This window comes from Sinocyclocheilus grahami, unplaced genomic scaffold (genome assembly GCF_001515645.1).
Source record: "Sinocyclocheilus grahami isolate Dianchi unplaced genomic scaffold, SAMN03320097.WGS_v1.1 scaffold159.1, whole genome shotgun sequence".
NCBI classification, from domain to species: Eukaryota; Metazoa; Chordata; class Actinopteri; order Cypriniformes; family Cyprinidae; genus Sinocyclocheilus; species Sinocyclocheilus grahami.
In genome coordinates, this window is record NW_015505338.1 from 965487 (window position 1) to 975109 (window position 9623).

Genomic DNA, 9623 nt, shown 5'->3' on the forward strand with positions numbered 1-9623 from the left:
GCCAAACCATGCACGTAGCAGCCGCTTGCTTTAGTTAAAAATAACAGTGTTCTGTGAATGTTGATGCTTTAAAAACAAATATTTATCGGGAGCGTGTATGCTGAGATTTCGATCCGATATTCATATTGGGTATCGGCTCCGATAGTGCCATTTTTCTCGGATCAGGAATCGGTCAGAGAGAGCCGATCCAAATCCGAATTTTTTTTTTATCTGAAATTTAAAACTCAATAACTGTAGCACAGATATAATACACCAAGCATCAATTTCTCTTCCCTTTGTGCTTTGCAGTTTTTAACACAAAGCGCTTACAATGTGCGCACATTGTAAGCGCTTCGTGCTCATAGACTGTCAACCCTCTACATTGCGAGTAAATCATTCGCATATGCGACTAAATGATGTCTAATATTAGCCAATGGCTAATACATTCTCAGATTTTACTCGCCAGTGTGTGAGTTGGATGCTGAGTATAAACGCACACAACCTGATTAATATTCATGAATCTAGTAGCTCATTAATCCTTAGTGCATTTTTATATTGTTCTTAGTAGAATTTGTATTATAATAATAATAATCTCATCAGTATTATTGTTCGTTTTTTTTACAGGAACACCGAATGACCAAAAAAAGCACCAGCCCTAAGTTCATGGTTACCAAGTTTTAATTCTAACTACTAAACTTATATTATTAAATAATACTTGATTATCATATTATAATGCTTGACTGACTGATATTAAGAGTGTACTTTCAGATATTTAAAAAGCTGTACCATTTTACAAACATTATATATGTTTGTAAAATGGCATAACATATATATATAGTATAGTATTTCAGTCTGGCAAAATACTATACTAGTAAAAAAATATACTAGCCAATGGCGATTCAACTGCCAAGGTGTCCCGTAGAGGGTTGACTGTATAAAAACAGTTTGTGCTGCACTGTATTTGTTTTGTCCTATCGTATCTATCATATGTTGCTGCCTTATTAAAAAATATGCTATACATTTAAAATAAAAGTATTTTAATTTTATAGTATATACTTATATATAAATTCATTCATGAATGTTTTTAATGAATGGATTTTATAATAATACAAATAGCAATGTGTAACATTTTACCATATTTAGTGCAACACTTTTATTTGTTCCCCACAAAATATTGTTTTTTCACTAAATGTTTGGTTTTCTAAAATTATTGTGCACTGATTTTTCTAGAATAACTTTTGCTGCCGAATTATCCACTAACCTAGTTTATGATACATTTGTGTCATAGATTTAAATATACATAGGCCTATAAATTTTCATATTTGTTTATTTTATTTTTCTTTATAATGAAGTAGTCTGTATCTAGTAGATTATGAAAGAATGATTATCAGTTCCACACACAGAGATATATAAATTCTACATTTATTTAAATGAGGGAAAACTTCACTGGTATCGGATCGGAATCGGCCAATACCGAACCCTAGGTATCGGAATCGGTATCGGAGGCAAAAAAGGCGGATCGGAGCGTCCCTAGTAAGTACACAAGTCAGCAAAATATAACACTCTTCTAGTGGTTTTTGGATATTTTATTTTTTTTTAAAAACCTTACATATTGTGCCTTTAATTGAAATCATCTCTATTGTGGTTATGCTCAATATGAAGCAAAATTAATATTATGCTTCATATGTTTTTAAACTGTGGTGCGACTTTAAAGTTTCAAGCGATCAGTATATATATTTTTTAATCCTAGTTAATGGGGTCGATTGTTGTTTTTCAAAATATCTCCTTTTGCACTTAACAGAAAAAAATACAACATGAGGGTGAGTAAATAATAACAATTGTAATTTCTGGATGAACTACTACAAATACACAAGATATTAAACGTAAAAATTCTAAATTGAATGCAACAATTTCGAAAACATTAAAGCTGAAAAACACAATGGTTTACTGACTTCAGCTGAAAAAAATATAACGTGCACTGCTAAATCGTTGACAATGAGGCCAAGAACGTGTAAAAAGGGTCACGTTTGATTTCCTGTCGACGCTAAACCTCAGTGAAACAACTGGTCAATTCTGGCATTACGGCACACTTGGAGATTGCAAACTAAGCTCGGGCCACATGGGTAAAGCAACGTGGCAGAACATTAACTCAAACAAACGCACGTCTCCTCGGCGGGTCTGCATGTTATTGCATATTATAGAAGTGCACGGTATTCAACGGAAAATCTATTCGTTCAGTGCCAGTCAGTAAGGCGGATATTTCTCAGGTTTCTTCTTCTCAGCTCCACACCTCTGCTGATGATGCAAGTCTTATCACAGTGCCGATAGTACGCAGCCTTGCATTAGAGCCGTTTCCCGCTGCCTTTAAAGACCCCACCCTCAGAACAGAGCCCCAGGGTTATTTACAAGCAGTGCTACAGAAATCTAGGTTAGGCTGCAATTGAAGTGTGAACTATTGCACACTGCAGCAGACAGTGCCTCCAAAGACTGAAGCAGCTTACTGGAAAATAAACAAGAGATCTGCATGTGTATGCGTGCGCGAAAAAAGACATGCTCGTGGTAGGAGCAGCCAGCCACCGACTCGGGCTGCGGCGTCATCTCAAATCCAATCACCCTGCAAGATTACGTGTCTGATTACGAAACCACGGGAGTTATGAGAGGTCCGGTGCATGACTCCACACAAGCTGGGAATTTTCTCCTGGGCACGCCTTTTCCGCATGGCCTTGCCTCACGGTCAGCACCGGTGCGCCGTAATCCAAGTTTAAGTCTTTATTTGTGCGGAGAGATTTGTGCAAAGCCCAAATAGGCACCTCGCGGACTTGACCGTGCAATCATCTACAATAAACTTTTAGGCACCTGCATGCCGGGGGGGCGGGGAGCACCTCATATTTTCTCTATTTTTAAAACCCCGACAACAACGGAGTCACGTGTGCTGGAAATAAATCAATACTGTCACCCTCCGCTAACGTTTTCTCAGAGCTCCTTCAGAAGGACTGCACCGTAAAAGGCCGTTTTACAAGTTAGACCAGGAATAAATATCTCCGTGGACTGGTTAGCTCAAACAAATTAAGGCATAAATGAACATGCAATTACAGAGCCAAGAGAGTTCTGCTCAGGAGCAAGTGAATCAATAACACTTGACAAGTGCAACAGTACAACAGGCCAGAACATATTCTGCAAGACGATCAGCCCAAAGGGTAATGCAATACCTGCAATTGCAATAAAATTGAAAAAAATCTGACTTAATTAGCCTCCCACCACAGACTTTCAACAGAGATCCTGGTCTGAGGTAGTAACAATATGAAAGTTAAACTTGCAGAAGACGTTTGCAAAGTGAAATACAACATGTTAGAAAACTTACACAAGAAAAAAAAAATTTAAAGGCAGGAAGGAAACTTATACCTGTCCTCTAATTTTATCCTCCTTTACTCACTGGATTTTCCCTTGGGAAGGAATGAGGGGGTTGCAGAAAATAGACTCAACTACATGCCAAGACAGAGACATGGCCTTATTCCAAAACGACTCATTTTTAAACCTCGTTCATATGAGACATTCAGTGACTAAACGACCAACCGACTCAACACTGAGAAAATAATGTGGGTGTTTTTTTTGTGTGCGCGTTTAAAATCTGGGTTTGACAGCCTGAACGCGACTAAAAATTGGTGTACAGTATATAACGTTCAGTTTCAGGCCAGATAGGAATGGACATCATTTCATAAATTTCATAATCAATTGGTAATCAGATCTCCATTATCAGGTCTACTGATACGTACTGACCTCTCAATGGTAAAGTAACTTACATACATGTGAAATGTATGTAACAACCTTGGAGTTGTGATTGATGATAAGCTGAATTTCTCAGACCACATTGCTAAAACTGCCCGGTCCTGCAGATTTGCTTTATACAACATTAGGAAGATCAGGCCCTTTCTTTCAGAACATGCAACACGACTCCTTGTTCAAGCTCTTGTTCTTTCCAGACTGGACTATTGCAATGCTCTCTTGGCAGGTCTTCCAGCCACTTCTATCAAACCTCTACAATTAATCCAAAATGCCGCTGCAAGATGAATCTTTAATGAGCCGAAAAGAACATGTCACACCTCTGTTCATCAATCTTGCATTAGAGCCGTTTCCCGCTGCCTTTAAAGACCCCACCCTCAGAACAGAGCCCCAGGGTTATTTACAAGCAGTGCTACAGAAATCTAGGTTAGGCTGCAATTGAAGTGTGAACTATTGCACACTGCAGCAGACAGTGCCTCCAAAGACTGAAGCAGCTTACTGGAAAATAAACAAGAGATCTGCATGTGTATGCGTGCGCGAAAAAAGACATGCTCGTGGTAGGAGCAGCCAGCCACCGACTCGGGCTGCGGCGTCATCTCAAATCCAATCACCCTGCAAGATTACGTGTCTGATTACGAAACCACGGGAGTTATGAGAGGTCCGGTGCATGACTCCACACAAGCTGGGAATTTTCTCCTGGGCACGCCTTTTCCGCATGGCCTTGCCTCACGGTCAGCACCGGTGCGCCGTAATCCAAGTTTAAGTCTTTATTTGTGCGGAGAGATTTGTGCAAAGCCCAAATAGGCACCTCGCGGACTTGACCGTGCAATCATCTACAATAAACTTTTAGGCACCTGCATGCCGGGGGGGCGGGGAGCACCTCATATTTTCTCTATTTTTAAAACCCCGACAACAACGGAGTCACGTGTGCTGGAAATAAATCAATACTGTCACCCTCCGCTAACGTTTTCTCAGAGCTCCTTCAGAAGGACTGCACCGTAAAAGGCCGTTTTACAAGTTAGACCAGGAATAAATATCTCCGTGGACTGGTTAGCTCAAACAAATTAAGGCATAAATGAACATGCAATTACAGAGCCAAGAGAGTTCTGCTCAGGAGCAAGTGAATCAATAACACTTGACAAGTGCAACAGTACAACAGGCCAGAACATCTTCTGCAAGACGATCAGCCCAAAGGGTATTGCAATACCTGCAATTGCAATTAAATTAAAGGCACCTGAGAAAAAAGTGGACTAAATTAGTGTCCCACTACAGACTTTCAACAGAGATCCTGGTCTGAGCTAGTAACAATATGAAACTGAAACTCGCAGAACACGTAAAAAGGGCAGGACGGAAACTTATACCTGTCCTCTAATTTTCTCCCCCTTTACTCACTGGATTTTCCCTTGGGACGAAATGAGGGGGTTGCAGAAAATAGACTCAACTACATGCCAAGACAGAGATATGGCCTTATTCCAGAACAACTCACTTTAAACCTCGTTCATATGAGACATGTCGGTGACTAAACCACCAACCGACTCAACACTGAGAAAGTGATGTGGGTGTTTTTGTTTTTTAATCTGGCTTGGACAGACTGAACATGACTAAAAACTGGACGTGCAGTAATGTTCAGCTTCGGGTCAGATGGGATCATTCTTTAGTTAGCAGATCTTCAACATTGGTTCTACTGTCTCCTCAATGCTAAAGTAATTTACATATTGTGTTGACTGCATAAATTGCGCAAATGTTACACATCATCCATTAGTTTGCAAAAGCATAGCACTGCTACCAACGTTAACATTACGAACATGCAAGCAAAAATAAATCAAAACGACTTAGCATAAATATTATGACATTATTATTAAGAACATTCATAATTCAGGTCATGTTTCTATGTTGGAAACTAATGATTGTCCGGTCGTTAGTAAAACTCATTTAAATAGCAGTACTTGTGTCCAAAACAATATTCGTTTTCTTTAGATTAAACACGGAAACATGCAATTCAAGAGTGTTTGGTTACTACAGACTCAGAATTCTTCAAATTAAAACCCTTGTAAACAACATTATAAACTATGCATAAGGTTTTTTTTTCTTCACAAACCGGTCCACAATCTCACCACTGCCTTGTTTTGGAGTCAATCTTGCGTTTAGTTCAAACCGACTGCACATGGAGAGCATTTTCCTCTTCACGAAGGAGCATAAGACGAAAAAGTCAAATATTGAAGGATAGTGTGGAAACCAAATGTCTGGCAAACTCGTGGAGGTCTTCATGTCCCTTGACAAGAAGGGGGAAACAACCCTCACACAGCTGAAAGGTTTAAAAACGTCTCCATGGAGAGGCAGACGTGATGCACATGTTAAAAAGCCAAACAAGCCAATAAGTAACTGAAAAAATCCTCCTGGTTCATTAGTGCTACACACTGAGGTTACTTTGTTGGTATGTCTATATAAGGTTGAAGAGACAAAAAGAAATTCACAAACCCCATGAGAGAGCTACAGTTTGATTTAAACCTCTTTGATCAACATCTCCATATTAAAGCATCAGACACAGCAATACTATATTATTATAGTTCAAAGCCAAACCTGACACGCAAACACCATAAATGAGGCAGTGTACTAAAACAACACAATCTTCAAAAGCCCAAGTCGTTACGAACGCGCCAGAAAAGGTTATAAACAAAAGAAAAAAGCACTGGAAACCAAATTCAACGCGGAAATTCAATTCGGCTGCAACATATTTACCATAACAATGTACAATAACAGATCTAACCCCGTTTCTGCTTGGGCTGGCGTTATTGATTATCTGTTGGTGATCGATAACATCTAAAACGACCCAATAAAGTCGTTTAAAATAGCAATAAGCGGACTAAATCGTCCCAGATATCGACAACAACGGGAATGCTACACCAGAAACGAGTTAACGTTATCTATATCGCTTTCTCAGCACATCATTTCAAAAGTCAGGGCATCGGTTTCAAATGATAACCAACTTGACACATTAATTAACCAATCAATCGTCTGAGACCCTCATTTAGCTAAACCAACACAAATAACAAGTGTTTGCTTTGTTTTTATTAACCGACGGACAACTACAACAAAACTGAGCTCGCTATACGGTTCGTTAAAGCGGCGTTGATTCGAATCTGAATCAAAATATGAGCGTTACAGCTTTTCTAGAAGCCCGGTTCACGACGCGACGCGACGCGAAAAACTAAACGGGGTACGACGCTTATTCGACTCCAAATGAAGCATTGTGGTTTATCGCGTCGCGTCGGCGCTCTGGGGGTCTTACACCTGTTTGCTTTAGGAGCGTCAGTCTCTCTGCAGCACAAACACAGCCAAGCCTAAACATATCGCTGTAATTCAGCCCGACTGTCTCCAGTGTCCTCTACGCTGTGTCTTACCTCGGTTGAAACAGATAGGCGTCACATCGCAGCTATTATAATGTCTGGCTGTCACGCTTATAAACGCATCCGAGCGCGAGGAGGAGAAGAAATCTCGCCCTTCTAGCTCTCTTCTCTCTCCATCTACACGAATCAATCTGCACACACACACACTTTCACTGTCCAGCCTCGAGACCCGACCAGCCGAGCCCAGAGTCGCCTACATCGATTAAAAAAAATCACTGTGCAACCACGAGACGCGACCAGCCGAGCCCAGACTAACACACAGCAATCTGCACAGCTTTTTACTGTCCACAAAAAATAAATAAATAATAATAATAATTAAATAAATAAAAATCAGAGTCTCATTTTATTGCATTTACAAAAAAACATGTTTTTTTCTGAAAAACAAAATTACGTCATTAAACTTTTAATTTTTTTTTATTCAATTGCTCAAAAAAAAACTCATATTTTGGGCTACCTTTTGTAATGCTGATCTTACAATGTACTTAAAAACATTTTCAAACATCAAAATACAAAACAAGAAACTAATTTAAAAAAAAACAATAACAGTTTTAAAGCTTTTCAAATGTATGCAACTGCCCAAATTTAGTTCTTATTTATTTACCGATTCATTTGATTTTTTACATTTATATTCACTTTGTATATTGATTGCTCTTCTTATTTTTGTTTTTCACGTATTCTGAACTGTACAGCTTTTTTTTTTCTTTGCCTTGAAATAAATACATTTAAGTGAAAATATCGCCCACCTTTATCAATTTTTGCTCTTGGATTAAATGCATTTGCTTTTTATTGGTTTAGCAAAAAGGGGACTATTTTGTCCTTTATCTACCTATCTATCTATCTATTATCTGTCTGTCTATCTGTCTATCTATCTATCTATCTATCTATCTATCTATCTATCTATCTATCTATCTGTCTGTCTGTCTGTCTATCTATCTATTATCTGTCTGTCTAATCTGCATGGGCAAATGTTTCAGCCTCAAGCAAAACTCCCAGTTGCATAGATTACTATTGGATTACTAACTGGATTTTGCATGCCAAAATTCACAAAACAACAGTAAATGTGACCTCACCCTAACATAAACCCACAAAATGGAGGAATTTTAAATGTAAAAAGTAGATTTTAAATGCAACATAGATATTTTTTTTTCGTCTGTTTTTTTATTTATCTATCTATCTATCGTCTGTCTGTCTGTCTGTCTATCTATCGTCTGTCTATCTATTATCTGTCTGTCTATCTATCTATCTATCTATCTATCTATCTATCGTCTGTCTGTCTGTCTGTTTTTTTGTTTGTCTGTCTGTCTGTCTGTCTGTCTATCTATCTATCTATCTATCATCTGTCTGTCTGTCTGCTTGCTTCAACTTCACGAACTATGCTGCTTGAACAAAAAAAAAGTACAAAATTCACTAGAGAAAGAAAGAGTGTTATTTATTTATTTATATATTTTACATGTAGGCCTATAAACAGTTGAGCTTCTCTGAAATGAATTGCCCGCTTCACATTTATTATACTTTTACTCTTTCTATTTTTAGCCTCAATAATTTAAGAAAATTAACAACTAAATTGTTATCATTAGTAGTAGTATTGTTGTTGTTAGTTCTGACTGCAGCTTTTTCTTTCCTATAGTAAAATTATAATTGTGAGACCTGATTTGTAACTCTAACAACTTTCACTGGCCAGTTTCAAGACTCTGTCCACTCGATCCCAGAGCCCTCTAACATCGAGATGATTCACGAATCCTTTCCCACACCGCAGCAAAACAAGCAGGTGTTTACCTGTTCACACTGCTGGAGATGAACCGACTTGACTCCGAAAGTGATACAAATCCCTTTCAACGCTTCTCCAGTGGCGAAAAATACTGCTGTTACAAGCACAGAGGTGTCTTGTCGTGGGTCGGCGCTGGTTATTGCTGGAGGTCAGTGAGATGCTTTTATTCGCTTGTTTACACACTTGCTCCTCATCCTTCAGGAGATGCGTACGAGAAACGAGCAGGAATCGCAAAACGAGGATAATTAATTATTCCTGGCAAATCCACAGGACGACTGCGCGGCGCTTGATTACAAGTCCTGTTTTTAGTCTTTATGACGAAGGAAAGCAAATTAAAAAAGAAAGATAAAATGAAAGTTCATGTCGACAGTCAGCAGCGGTCACATGTCGAGGGTTTCTCCAGCCTTGCGCCTCGGTGTTTGATCGCAGTGTGTGTGTGTGTGTGTGAGAGAGAGAGCTGCTCTGCACTTGCTGTCTAACTCACTCGAGCTGTGAAGAAGATCTGCCCCTTCAGATGGAGGAGGAGCAGCGTGTACCTTCACACTCCACCCCTCACACGACTCCACCTCAGCGCTAATGTCCACAGACCTGACAAAACGCACCACAGAGAGCGAGAGAGAGAGAGAGAGAGAGAGAGAGAGAGAGAGAGAGTGTGTGTGTGAGAGAGAGAGAGAGAGTGTGAGAGTGTG

At 39.2% G+C, this 9623-nt stretch overlaps 1 protein-coding gene across 2 annotated transcripts in view; it reads right to left on the reverse strand.

Annotated features, from left to right (window-relative positions):
* Positions 1-9425, reverse strand: part of LOC107592827 (dystroglycan-like) — a 44894-nt gene extending 35469 nt beyond the window's left edge. The window contains exon 1 of one of the 2 annotated variants that reach the window (XM_016282382.1): positions 8943-9425. The gene's annotated coding sequence lies outside the window, so the exon portion shown is untranslated. Of the gene's footprint in view, positions 1-7160; positions 7348-8942 lie in introns of those variants that run through there. The other variant, XM_016282380.1, reaches the window with a different exon arrangement.
* Positions 9426-9623: the final 198 nt, after the last annotated feature.